This window comes from Callorhinus ursinus, unplaced genomic scaffold (genome assembly GCF_003265705.2).
Source record: "Callorhinus ursinus isolate GAN/ISIS: 27379988/994484 unplaced genomic scaffold, GSC_fseal_2.0 scaffold12, whole genome shotgun sequence".
Classification (NCBI taxonomy): domain Eukaryota; kingdom Metazoa; phylum Chordata; class Mammalia; order Carnivora; family Otariidae; genus Callorhinus; species Callorhinus ursinus.
The window spans coordinates 50334362-50350023 of record NW_027397074.1 but is presented as its reverse complement, the minus strand read 5'-3'; positions in this window follow the sequence as shown (position 1 = coordinate 50350023).

Here is a 15662-nt window from a genome sequence, read left to right as displayed (position 1 = left end):
TTAAAAACAAACATAAAAGAAATAATAATAAAATAATAGTAGGGGACTTTTAACACCCCATTTACATCAATAGACAGATCATCCGAATAGAAAATCAACAAGGCTTTGAATGACACACTGGACTAGATGGATTTAACAGACATATTCAGAACATTCTATCCTAAAACAGCAGAATACATTCTTTTCAAGTGCACATGGAACATTCTCTAGAACAGATCACATATTAGGCCACAAAACAAGTCTCAGCAAACTCAAAAAGATCAAAGTCATGCCATGCATCTTTTCTGGCCACAATGGTATGAAACTAGAATTAACCAGAAGAAAAAATTGGGAAAGAGCACAAATACATGGAGGTTAAATAACATCTTATTAACCAATGAATGGGTCAACCAAGTGGTCAAAGAAGAAATAAAAAATTACATGAAAATGAAAACACAACAGTCCAAAATCTTTGGGATTCAGCAAAAAGTGGTTCTAAGAGGGAAGTTTATAGAAATACAGGCCTACCTCAAAAGGAAGAGAAATCTCAAACAACCTAGCCTTGCATCTGAAGGAGCTAGAAGAAACAAAACCCAAACCCAGAAAAGGAAGGAAATAATGAATATCAGAGCAGAAATAAATGATACAGAAACTAAAAAAACAGAATAGATTGATGAAACCAGGAGCTGGTTCTTTGAAAAGATCAAAATTGACAAACCTCTAGCAAGATTCATGAAAAACAAAGAGGACCCAAACAAACAAAATTACTAATGAAAGATGAGAAATAACCACTAACACCACAGAAATACAAATAATTGTAACAGAATATTATAAAAAACCTATATACCAACAAATTGGACAACTTAAAAGGGATAAATTCTTACAAATATATATAACCTGCCAAAACTAAAGCAGGAAGAAATAGAAAACTTGAACAGACCAGTACCAGCAATGAAATTGAATCAGTAGGGACGCCTGGGTGGCTCAGTCGGTTAAGTGGCTGCCTTCAGCTCAGGTCATGATCCCAGAGTCCTGGGATCAAGTCCCGCATCAGGCTCCTTGCTCAGCAGGGAGCCTGCTTCTCCTTCTGCCTGCAGCTCTCCCTGCTTGTGCTCTCGCTCTCTCTCGCCTATGCTCTCTCTCTCTAGCAAATAAATAAAATCTTTAAAAAAAGAAAAAAAAGAAATTGAATCAGTAATCAAAAAATTCCCCCCAAAAAACAAAGTCCAGGAGCAGATGGCTTCACAGGCAAATTCTACTAAACATTTAAAGAAGAGTTAAGGGCGCCTGGGTGGCTCAGATGGTTAAGCATCTGCCTTCGGCTCAGGTCATGATCCCAGGGTCCTGGGTTCGAGTCCCGCATCGGGCTCCCAGCTCCTTGGGAGCCTGCTTCTCCCTCTGCTTCTCTCTCTCTCTCTCTCTCTCCCCCTCTTTCTCTCCCTCTGTCTCTCATGAATAAATAAATGAAATCTTTAAACAAAAATAAAGAAGAGTTAATACCCATTTTTTTCTCAAACTATTCCAAAAAATACAAGAGGAAGGAAAACTTCAAAATTCATTCTATGAGGCCAGTATCATCCTGATACCAAAACCAGATACACCACAAAAAAGAACTACAGGCCACTATCTCTCATGAATATAGATGCAAAAATCCTCAACAAAAAATTAGCAAACCGAATCCAAAAATACATTTAAAAAATCATACACATTATCAAGTCGGATTTATTCCCAGGATGCAAGTGGAGTTCAATAGGCCCGAAACAATCAACGTGATAAACCACATCAATAAGAGAAAGATTAAAAACCATATGATCATTTTGATAGATACAGAAAAAGCATTTGACAAAGTACAATATCCATTCATGATAAAATCCCTCAAAATAGGTCTAGAGGAAACATACCTCAACATTATAAAGGCCTTATATGAAAAACCCACAGCTAACATCATCCTCAATGGGGAAAAACCGACAGCTTTTCCCCTAAGGTCAGTAACAAGACACGATGTCCACTCACCACTTACTCAACAGAGTACTGGAAGATCTAGCCACAGCAATCAGACAAGAAAAAGAAATAGGCAAATTGGTAAGGAAGAAGTAAAACTTCACTATTTGCAAATGACATGATACTGTGTATAGAAAACCCTTCAGACTCCAACAAAAAACTATGATAAATGAATTAAGTCACAGGACATAAAATCAATGTACAGAGATCTGTTGCATTCCTATACACTAATAATGAAACAGCAGAAAGTGAAATTAAGAAAAAAATCCCATTTACAATGGCACCAAAAACATTTAAATAGGAATAAACTTAACCAAAGAGGTGAAAGACCTGTACTCTGAAAACTATAAAACACAGATGAAAGAAATTGAAGACAACACAAAGAAATGGAAAGACATTCCATGCTCTTGGATTGGAAGTAGAAACACTGTTAAAATGTCTACCAAAAGGAACCTACAGATTTAATGCATTTTGTATCAAAGTACCAGTAACATTTTTCTCTGAACTAGAACAAATAATTCTAAAATTTGTACTGAACCACAAAAGACCTAGCCAAAGCAATCTTGAAAAAGAAAAACAAAACTGGAGGTATCACAATTCCAGATTTCAAGTTATATTACAAAGCGGCAGTAATTAAAACACTATGGTGGGGTGCCTGAATGGCTCAGTTGGAAGAGCATGTGACTCTTGGAGTCATGAGTTTGAGCCCATTGGGTGTAGAGAGTACTAAAACAAAAACAAAAAACAAAACAAAACAAAAAACCAAACAAAAACAAAAAGTTTATTCACAGTGAAGGAAACAATCAACAAAACTGAAAGGCAACCTACTGAATTGGAGAAGACATTTGCAAATGACATATCCAATAGAGGATTAGAATCCAAAATATATAAAGAACTAACATAACTCAATACCCCCAAATCAAATAATATAATTAAAATGGGCAGAAGACATGAACAGACATTTCTCCAAAGAACACATATAGACGGACAACAGACACATGCTCAACATCACTATCAGGGAAATACAAATCAAAAGTACAATGAGATATCACCTCATCAGAGTGGCTAAAATAAAAAACATAAGAAACAGTGTTGATGAGAATGTGGAGAAAAAGGAACACTGGTACACTGTTGGTAGGAATGCAAATTGGTACCACCACTGTAGAAAACAGTATGGAGGCTACTCAAAAAATTAAAAACAGAACTACCCTATGCACTACTGGGTATTTACCCCCCCCAAAAAAAAACCTAATTCAAAGGAATACATGCACCCCATGTTTATTGCAGCATTATTTACAATAGCCAAACTATGGAAGCAATGCAAGTGTCCGTTGATAGACAAGTGGATAAAGATTATATTATTCACCATAAAAAGGATGAAATCTTGCCATTGGCAACAGCGTCAATAGAGCTAGAGAGTAAAATGCTAAGCAAAATACATCAGAGAAAGATAAATACTGTATGATCTCACTCACATGTGGAATTTAACAATACAAATAAGCAAAGGAAAAAGAGACAAACCACGAAACAGACTCTTAACTATAGAGGACAAACAGATGGTTACCAGAGGGCAGGGTGGGTGGTGGTATGAGGGAAATAAAGGAATGGAGATAAAAAGAGTACACATATCATGATAAAAAATGATTTTTTAAAAGATGTATTTATTTTAGCGAGACAGTGGGGAGGGTGGGGCAGAGGGAGAGAGAGAGAATCTCAAGCAGAATGCCCTGAGCATGGAGCCCAGAGCAGGGCTGGATCTCATGACCTACTGAGCCACCCAGGCACCCCAAAAATAAAATGATTTTTAAAAGAAGAAAGAAAAATACCTGCCAACCAAGAATACTATCTGTCAAAGTTGTTCTTCAGCTATGAAAGGGAGATAAAGACTTTCCCAGACAAAAGCTTAGGAAGTTCATCACCACTAGACCTGCCTTACAAGAAATGCTTCCAGTCACAATCCTGAGAGGATATTTTTGATAATTTGATTCTAGAGCTCTGTTAGAAAATACATGAAAATATTAAAAGCATTTTTTTTTGAAGATTTGAGAAAGAGAGAGAGAGAGCGCGAGATGGGGGAGGGTGAGAGGGAGAAGCAGACTCCCCGCTGAGCAGGGAACCCGACGTGGGGCTCAATCCCAGGACTCCGGGATCATGACCTGAACCGAAGGCAGATGCTTAACCAATTGAGCCACCCAGATGCCCCAAAAGCATATACTCTTTGACCCAACAGCTCCACATCAGGAATTTATCTAATGTATATACTATCAAGGATTTATCTACCTTGCATGTATATACAAGGATATTCACTGCAACATTGTAGTAACAGAGTAGAAAATAACCTCAAAATTCATTAGCAAGGAACTAGTTAAATGACATATGTTAAAATTATATAGCCTACTTAAAAGTTAAATTAAGTAGACTGATAAGTATTGATGCAGATTTTACATCATTGTAGAACCAATCTACAAAATTTGTTTTTCAGTAAAGAGCATGTTTGCAGGACAGTGTTTATAGCTTATTTTAAAAAATGGGAGGGGAGAGGAGTGGTATGGATATGTGCAGGTACATACACACTTTTATAGTCACATAATATGTCTGGTAAGCTACACAAGAAACTGGTAAGAGTGGTGATATCCAAAGGACTGGGAATCACAGGTAAGAAAGAGACTCATTTTTACTGCATACTCCTGTTTGGATTTTTTCTACCACATGCACACAATACCTTCAAAAATTTTCTTGCCTTTTTGAGGGCCTGTTTCATGCAGTATGAGTATTAGAAGCCTAGGTTTACTCAATCACTATTTTTAATTGTTTTACATAGTGAATATTTTTATTCAAAAATGAAATAAAAAAGGTATACAGCAAATTCTCCTTCCTACCCATGGCTCCCATCCCTGCAGTTCTTCCCTAATAGTAGAGATAAGTACTATTTTTCAGTTTATACTGTTTATGCATATATAAGCACATGCAAACATATATTCTCCTTGTCCTTCATCCTTTTTTACAAAGACAAATTACTATTATATAAACAATTCTGTACACATGACTATTTTTACTTAGTAACATACCTTAGAACCAAAGTTACAACCCACAAAAGAAAAAATAGAAAGAAAGAAAAATAGACTGGAGATCTTAAAAAATCAAATACTCTAGTATTCTCCCACAGAATGGGAGAAATATTTTGCTAATCATGTATCTGACAAGGGACATGTACCTAAAATATATAAAGAACTCTTAATATTCAATAATTTTTAAAAAATGCTGACTTCCAGAGAAGGTGGCAGAATGAGAGGATCCCAAGTGGACCTCTTCCTATGGTTATACCAAATAACTCCCATATCAAAGTAAATAAACCAGAAAATGACCTGAAGAGTGACAAAACTGACTCTCCACAGCTAAGTGTAGAGAAGAGGCCACATCAAAGAGGATAGGAAGGGCAGAGACATGGTCAGTAGCCAAACTGACCCATGGGAATGTCCACTGGTGAGAGGGATACCCTGGGCATGGAGAGGGGAGAGGAGCAGATCCCACACCAAGCACCCCAGACACAAGAGACCCACACTAGGAAGACGAATCCCAGTAACATTTGGCTTTGAAAACCAGAGGGGCCTAACTTTGTTTTTATAATCAGTGTAACACCTGGAATTTTAAAAATCAGTGGGCTCCGAGGGCAATACGAAGCTGAGTTTGAAAAGTGCCTTGGGTATACAGAAAGGAGATTTACTTCCTTATCTCAGAGTGTGTGCTGGAGGGGCAGGGATCTTTGGGAGACTTCCTCAAGAACAAAAGAGCTGGTGGGTGCCATTTCCCCCACCCCTGCACCTCAGCCTAGATACACAGACACTTGTGGGAACCAGTATAGCATGAACACTCCCATCTAGCTTGCTAACAGTGCACTTCACAGCAGACCAGGGCAGATCTTCCTGGCCCCGCATGACCCGCCTCTGCCTTCTCCTGCAGATCTCCAATGCACCGTTGGCAGGTGACCATCTAAAGCAGTGTCATAAGCCTGGCAGGGTGCAAGCAACCCCAACAGTGGCCAGCACCACCCAAAAGTGACTCCTTCCCTGGGGAGGGGGGAAGATAATCACACACCCCAGTCACACTGTAAACCAAGGCATGGGCAGGGGCAGATAACTGGCCCTGCCCACCAACAAAAGCTTCTCAGGAGAAACCGCAGGGAAAGCACCCTGCTGTTTGATGCTACCGCAGCTCTGGCAAACACCTGGTCTGACCCAATTCAAGCTCAAGGTGTCCCCAGACTGGCCCACTAACAACACAGGAACAAAACCCTGCCCACAACCAAGCAAATAGAGCCATTGCAGATGACTAGACTGAAGGCAAATGTGGCTCAGCAATAGGGCACACACAACACAAATAGGAGACACCCCTCAAGTGCCAGGTTCTCGTAAACAGGGACATTGCACTGCAGGGCACTACAGGACCTCTTCATCATAAGGCCACTACTCTCAAGGGCAGGAGACATAACTGACTTTCCTAACACATAAAAACAGAGACAAAATGAGACAGAATCTCCCCCAAATAAAAGAACACGACAAAATCACAGTAAGATAGCTAAATGAAATGGAGATAATATGCCTGATAGAGAATTTAAAGAAATGGTCATAAAAATACTCACTGGCCTTGAGAACAGAGTGGAGGATCTCAGTGAGACCCTTAGGAAAAAGATAGAAAACAAAGAACCAATCAGAGATGAACTCATTAACTGATATTAAAAATATACTAGAGGGAATAAATGATAGACTAGAGGAAGCAGAAGAGATCAGCAACCAGAAGGACAGAGTAATGGAAAGTAAGCAAGCTGGACAAGAGAGAGAAAAAATAAAAAATGAAAATAGATGAAAGGAACTCAGTGTAGCCATCATGCATTATAATATTCTCATTTAGGGATCCCAGAAGAAAAGGGTGATAAGGGCATAGAAATTTATTTGAAGAAATAGCTGAAAACTTCATGAATCTGGGGAAGGAAACAGAAATCCAGATCCAGAAGGCACAGAAAGCCTCCAATTAAATCAACCAAGGAGGTCCACACTAAGACACATAGTAATTAAAATGGCAAAAAGCAGAGATCAAGAGAGAATTTTAAAAGTAAGAGAAAACAGTTACATACAAGGGAAACCCCAAAATGTTATCAGCTGATTTTTCAGCAGAAACTTTGTACACAAGAAGAGAGTGGCATGATATATTCAAATTGATGAAAGAAAACCTGCAACCAAGAATACTCTATCCAGCAAGGCTATTATACAGAATAGAAGGAGAGAGAAAGAGTTTCCCAGACAAACACAAGTTAAAGGAATTCATGACCATGAAACCAGCCTTACAAGAAATGTTAACAGTGAGTCTCTGTGTGACAAGAAAGACTATAAGCAGGAGTAAGAAAAGTAGGAAGCACAAGAGCAGTAAAAAATATATTTATAAAAATCAGTCAAGGGATTCACCAAACAAAAATGTAAAGTATGACACCATACCTAAAACATGGTGTGGGAGGGGGAGGAGTAAAAATTTAATGCTTTTAGAATGGATTCAAATTTAAGTAACCATCAACTTCATATAGATTGCTGTGTGCCTAAGATGTTATATATAAACCTAATGGTAACCACAAATCAAAAACTGGAACAGATATGCAAATAAAAAGAAAAGATTCCAAGTATATCACTAAAGAAAGCCAGCAAACTGAAAGAGAGCAAGAGAAGAACAGAGAAGAACTACAAAAACAACCATAAAACAAATAACAAAATGGCAATAAATGCATACTATCAATAGCCAAATACGGAAGCAACCCAAGTGTCCAATGATAGGTGAATGGATAAAACGTATACAATGGAATATTATTCAGCCATAAAAGATGAAATCTTGCCATTTGCAACAAAATGGAAGGATCTAAAGAGTACAATGCTAAGTGAAATCAGTCAGAGAAAGACAAATGCAATATGATTTCACTCATGTGGAATTTAAGAAACAAAACAAAGAAAAGAGACAAACAAAAAAACACTTTTAAATATGGAGAACAAGCTGATGGTTACCAGAGGAGAGTTGGGGGGGAGGGGGATGAGTGAAATATGAAGGGGATTAAGAGTACACTTACCACAATGAGCACTGAGTAACATACAGAATTGTTGAATCACTATATTGTGCACCGGAAACTAATATACCATGGTATGTTAAGTATACTAGAATTAAATTTTTCAAAATTAATATACTTGAATTTAAATTAAATTCAAATTAAATTTTTCAAACTAATATACCACGGTATGTTAAGTATACTAGAATGGGAGTGTGGAAGGACTTCTGAAGGTCAAGTTCAGCGAACTTATCTTAGATTTAGGAGGGATCCCTTGCAGTTTTTTGAACTAAGGAATGAGAAAATGAAAACTGTGCTTCAAGAAAACTTACCTAGAAATTGAATCGAGATATTTCATTTGAACCCACTGGGACTTGGTGAGTCTGTTTATACCAAGTATCCTACTCAGTACAGTTATGCAACTTAGGGAACAATTCCTGTCATAAGAAACTTATTCTGGTGGATTCAAGAAACTGATTTTGAAAAGTGACAATAAAATTTCAATAGCAGAGTTGATCTCAACTTATCATTGGGTAGCTGTTCTGTGTTGCCAGTGTAGTTCCACCATAGTTACAGATTGAGTCTGTCATGATTTTACACCACTAAGGTGGATTCTGTGATTCACACAGGCTGCTTTAAAGTCTACCCCCAAATCACTAGAATCCTGTTGTATCGCAAATTTAGGTGAATTTTAAACAGCAGCATTTTATATTTCATTTTTCCGCATTTGTTCCCTTCTAAATCAGGTTTCCGTCCATCCTTACGATGGCTCACCCCTTTCTACTGCACTCTAACACTCCACATCTTCTAATTATTGCCCACCTGACACCTCTTTCTCTAAAATGCTTTTATTCCCTTGTAATGCATGTCCCTGGCACTTAGCTATGCAGTTGTTTTTCCTCTTTTCTTAAAGATTTTATTTATTTGTCAGAGAGAGAGGGGCAAGCAGAGGGAGAAGCAGGCTCCCTGCTCAGTGGGACTCAATCCCAGGACCCTGGGATCATGACCTGAGCCCGAAAGGCAGACTTAACCGACTGAGCCACCCAGGCGTCCTGCTATGTGGTTGTTTTTGTCAGTCTTGGTTAATCAATTAAAATTATGGTCTACTTGAAGACCTAAAAAATAATTTTAAAAATCTGTAAATGTTGAAAGGAGTTTGAGCTGATGGGGCACCTGGGTGGCTCAGTCATTAAGCATCTGCCTTCGGCTCAGGTCATGATCCCAGGTTCCTGGGATTGAGCCCCACATCGGGCTCCATGTTCCATGGAAGCCTGCTTCTCCCTCTCCCACTTCCCCTGCTTGTGTTCCCTTTCTCTCTGTGTCTCTGTAAATCTTAAAAAAAAAAAAAGGAGTTTGAGCTGAAATAAAATTAGTAACACACTGGTAAAAGTAAGTATATAATCAAATTCAGAATACTCCTATTGTGATATGGTTGTGTATTAATCACATAAGACTAGTATAAAGGTTAATGGACAAGAGTATTAAAAGTAACTATATGTACAATTTGTTAATGAATACATAATATAAAAAGAGATAAGTTAGGACATCAAAAACGAAAATGTGGGAGGAGTTAAAGGATTGGATTTTTATATGCAATTAAAGTTGTTATCAGCATAAATAGACTGTTGTATCTATGTTTTATGTAAACCTTATGGTAACCACAAAGCAAAAGCCTACAGAAGATTTTTTTTTTTTAAGATTTTATTTATTTATTTGACAGAGAGGGAGAGACAGTGAGAGAGGGAACACCAGCAAGGGGAGTGGGAGAGGGAGAAGCAGGCTCTCCGCCAAGCAGGGAGCCTGATGTGGGGCTCCACCCCAGGACCCTGGGATCATGACCTGAGCCAAAGGCAGACGCTTAACGACTGAGCCACCCAGGCGCCCCCCTACAGAAGATTTATAAAGGATAGAGAAGTGCATCAATGCATATCACTATGGAAAATCATCAATTTACAAATAAAGGAAGAGAGGAAATAAGAAACAAGGAAAATACAAAACAGCTAGAAAACATTAAGATAGCATCAATAAATTCTTTTTTTTTTTAAAGATTTTATTTATTTATTTGAGAGAGAGAGAGAAAAACAGCATGAGAGGGGAGAAGGTCAGAGGGAGAAGCAGGCTCTCCGCTGAGCCGGGAGCCCAATGTGGGACTCGATCCCAGGACTCTGGGATCATGACCTGAGCCGAAGGCAGTCGCCCAACCAACTGAGCCACCCAGGCACCCTAGCATCAATAAATTCTTACCTATCAATAATATATACCAAACAAAAGGCACAGACTAGCAAGATAGACTTAAAAAACAAGATATAACTATATGCTGCTTACAAGAGATTCACTTCAGCTTTAAGGACAGACATAGGCCCGAAGTGAAGGTAAGGAAAAAGACGTCCAATGCAAGTGTAAACCACAAGACAGCAGGGGTAACTAATATCAGACAAAATAGACTTTAAGACCAAAAGGGTAATGAGACAAAGAAGATCATCATACAATTATAAAGGGGTCAATTCAAAAGGATATAATGGTCATAACATACAAGTACCCAACACTGAAGAACCTAAACATATTAGGCAAATACACATGAATAAAGAAATAGACAACAATACAATAATAGTAGAGGACTTTGAATATTCCACTTTCAACAATGGATAGATAATCCAGACAGAAAATAAGGGAACGTTGGACTTGAACTACACTTTAGACAGAAATGGTCTAACAGATAAATACAGAACATTCCATCCAACAACAACAGAGTACACATTCTTCTCAAGTGCACACGGAACATTATTCAGGATAGATCATTTAATAGGTCACAAAACAGGTCTTAGCAAAGATTGAAATCATACCAAGTATCTTTTCTGACCGAAATTATATGAAACTAGAATAACAGGAGGAAAACTGGAAAATTCACAAATATGTGGAAATTAAACAACATGCTCCTGAACAACTAATAGGTCAAAGAAGAAATCAAAGGGAAGTTAAAAAAAATACCTTTGAAACAAATGAAAATGGGAATACAATATATCAAAACTTATGGGATCCAGCAAAAGCAGTTCCAGGAGAGATGTATATAATGATAAACACTAACATTAATTTAAAAAAATCTTGAACAACTTTACACCTCAAGAAACTAGAAAAACAAGAGGATAAGCCCAAAGTTAACAGAAGGAAAGAAATAACAAAGATCAGAGCAAAAATAAAAACCAGAGAAATAGGGGGGAAAAAAGAGAGTTGTTTTGAAAAGATAAAATTGGCAAACTTTTAGCTACACTAAGAAAAAAGAATCAAATGAAATCAGAAATAAAAGGCATTGCAATTGATACCACAGAAACACAAAGTATTATAGGAGACTACTATGAACAATTATACACCACCAGACTGGATAATCCAGAAGAAATGGATAAATTCTTAGAAAGACACAACCTACCAAGACTGAATAAGGAAGAAAGGGGAAATCTGAACATAGACCAGTAATAAGTAAGGACACTGAATGAGTAATCAAAAATCTAACAAAGAAAAGCCCAGGGTCACATCATTTTCCTGGTGAATTCTACCAAACATTTAGAGAAGAATTAATGCCATTCCTTTTCAAATTCTTCCAAAAAATTGAAAAGAACACTCCCAAACTCATTCTGCAAGAATTACTCTACTACCAAAGCCAGATAAGGATACTTCAAGAACAAAACTACAGGCCAATCTCCCTGATGAATACAGATGCAAAAATTCCCAACAAAATAAATGTTAGGAAACCAAATTCAACAGGACATTAAAAGGATCATACATCATGATAAAGTGGGATGTATTCCTGGAAAACAAGGATGGTTCAACATACACAAACCAAAAATGTAATACACCACATTAACATAATACAAGATAAAAATCCTATGACCCTCTCAATAAATGCAGCAAAAGCATTTGACAAACTTCAACATCACTTCATGATAGAAACTCTCAAAAAATTGGGTATAGGAGGAATGAACCTCAACATTATAAAGGCCACACATGACAAGACCAAAGCCAATATCATACTCAATGGTGAAAGGTTAAAAACTTACCCTCTCAGATCAGGAACAAGACAAGGATGCCCAGTCTCACTACTCCCATTCATCATATTACTAGAAGTCCTAGCCAGAGCAATCAGGCAAGAAAAAATAAAATAAAAGGCATCCAAACCGGAAATGAAGAAGTAAAATTGTCTCTATTTCCAGATATGATCTCATATATAGAAAACCCTAGACTCCACCAACATAGAATTAGCATATTCAATAAAGTTGCAAGATACAAAATCGACATACAGAAATCAGTTGTGTCACTATACACTAACAATGAAATATCTGAAAAATAAAATCCCATTCACAATATCAAAAATGATAAAATACTTAGTAATAGATTAACAAGGAGTTCTATATACTTAAAACTACAAGACTTTCATGAAAGAAAGGGAAGAAGACACAAATAAATAGAAAGATAACTCATGTTTATGGATCAGAAGAATTTGTTAAAAAGTCCATACTACCCAAAGCCATCTTACAGATGTAAAGCAATCCCTTTCAAAATTCCAGTGTGAAAAGCCCAGGACCCAGGGAATTTTTTTCCCCTCAAAAATAGAAAAAAAAATCCTAAAATTCATACATAACAACAAAAGACCCTGAATAATCAGCAAAGCAATCCTAAGAAAGAACAAATACCCAGAGGTATCACACTTCCTGATTTCAAACTATACTATAAAACAACAGTAATCAAAACAGTATGCTACAGGCATAAAAATAGACACATAGACCAACAGAACAGAATGGAAGTCCCAGAATACTCAGTGGGAGAAGGATAGTCTCTTCAATAAATAGTGTTGGGAAAACCGGATATCCATATGCAGAAGAATGAAATTGGATGTCTATCTTAGATCACTCACAAAAATTAACTCAAAATGGATTAAACACTTAAACACAAGACTGGAAACCATAAAAATCCTAAAAGAAATCATAGGGGACAATCTCCTTGACACTGGTCTTGGCAACAATTTTTCTTTGGATAGGACATCAAAAGTACAAGAGCAAAAATAAATAAGTGGGGTTACATCAAACTGAAAAGCTCCTGCACACCAAAAGAAACAACAGAATGAAAAGACAAGTTATGGAATGGGAGAAAATATTTGCAAATCATATATCTGATAAGGGGTTAATATCGAAAATATACAAGGAGCTCATGCAACTCAAGAGCAAAAAATACAATCTGATTTTAAAATGAGAAGAACTGAATAGACATTTTTTCCGAAGAAGACATACAAATTGCCAACATGTATGTGAAAAGACATTCAACATCACACATCATCAGGGAAATGCAAATCAAAACCACAATGAGCTATCACCCCACACCTGTTAGAACAGCTATTATCCAAAAAGACAAGAGATAACAAGTATTGGCAAGGATATGGAGAAAAGGGAACCCTCGTGCACTGTTGGTAAGAGTACAAATCAGCACAACCAAGGCAGGAAAACAGTAGGGAGGTTCCTCCAAACATTAAAAATAGAACTGCCATAGGATCCAGTAATCCCACTTCTGGGTATATAATCAAAGGAAATAAAAATAGGGTATTGAAGAGCTATGTGCATTCCCATATTCATTGCAGCATTATTCACCATAGCCAAGATATAGAAATAACCTAAGTGTCTGTCAAAAGTTCAATGGATAAAGAAGATGTGATTTACTTACACATGCGCACACTGGAATATTAATCAGCCACGAGAAAGAAAAAAATCCTGCCATTTGGAACAACGTGGATGGGCTTGAAGGCATTACACTAAGTGACATATATCAGAGAAAGATGAATATTATATGATTATCACTTATATGTGGAATCTAAAAAAGCTAAACTATGGAAGCAGAGTAGAATACTGGTTACCAGGGGTTGGAGCTGGGGAGATGTTAGTCACAGGATACAAACTTCCAGTTAGTTCTGAAAGATCTAATGCACAGCATGGTGATTATAGTTATCAATACTGTATTATATACTTGAAAGGTGCTAAGAGAGGAGATCTTAAATGTTCTCACCACATGAAAGAAATGGTAATTATGTGAGGTGGTAGAGGTATTAACTAATTCTACTGTGGTAATCATTTCATAATATATAAACGTATCAACTCATCACATTATACACCGTAATGTTCTATGTGAATCATAGCTCAATGAAGCTTGGGAAAACAAGACAACCAACTTCACTATTTGTGTGTGCTCTGTCCCAGAGATATTTTATGCATATACAATCAATTCCGCAGAACTACTGTTTTATTTTAGCACAGACTACTACACATATTCTTCTGTGTTTTGATTTTTCCATTTAATATATGTCAGATTATTCTAAGATATGAACTCCTCAAAGTTGTGAGGGTTTGTTCTTTAAAAAAATTGATGGAATTTCAATGGGTGATAATTTCAAGAGATTGTGGAATGCTGGAGATTATTTTTTCCAGTATGGGGGTTAGAGAAACCTGAAAAAAAAATCCCAAACATAATTTATCTCAAAGTTCTTAAGAGCAGCAAATATATGATTACCTCAGGTGTAAATATCTCAGATTTAGATAAATCAGATTATTTGTCTCTCTTGCCCTTTAAAAATAACCTCTATCCTATTTACTCTACTTCCCTGGTTAATTACTGTGTTTCTCCCAGGAAATTAAGTATCTTGGATCTTACAGGTAAATGGGCCTTCCTGGATCTAGGAAGACCTAACTCTTCTAGAGGCAGTTATTCAGGCTCCTGAGTGCATCTGAGTGTCACCTCACAACTGCCCACTAGAGGGACCACGAACCCTTTTCCCCTTCCCTTCTGGCTCTTCGTTTCCCTATTTTATTTCAGGCTGGAGGCCCTCTAGAGGACTCATCTTGCTGGTTAACCCTTAGAGCTAAGCCCAGACCTACACTTTGACTTAAAGCAAGCAGAATTCTTCTAGGAAAAATTTGTATATTCCTTTCAAGAGCTCAAGAGGAGGAGTTACTGAGGTCTGCAGTCCTATTCCAAAATGGGGTGTCCTCTTAGGTCCAATTTGAATCTCTCACTAACGAGTTTGCCATAAAAATTCCTTGAGTTGGGCTAAAAACCAATATGCATACTCCGTATAAATATATGAAGTATATTATATGCTAAAGCATATTAAATACTGTTTACAGTCTTGAGCGCTATCTTCAATAACATTTTAATGTGTCTGTTTGAAACAAGCAACATCTATCTCTATGAGATGAGAGCAGTTTGAAATTCAGATGCCATTTTGTCTTACCACAGCTTCCTAACACAAATACCTAGGCACTCCTTAGTAACACCAGTGTTTTCCTTTTAGAGAAATAAGAGAGGAAAAATTGAGGAAAGACAACAGATCCTCTGGCCAGAGACTTCTCAGCTCAACAGCTAAGAAATGGCTCACAAACTGAGGTCCCCATTGTTTCTGGATCGCAGGCAAGGCTACGGAATTCACAGTTTCTGACCTCCAGCCCCACTGTGCTTTGATGGACCACATCTCTGGGGTGACTTTAGGCCTTCTGTTCCACACCCCAGGTACCTGGTCACAGTGCACCTTTCAAACCCTTTAAGCTTTTGGAACAGTCTTCAGATG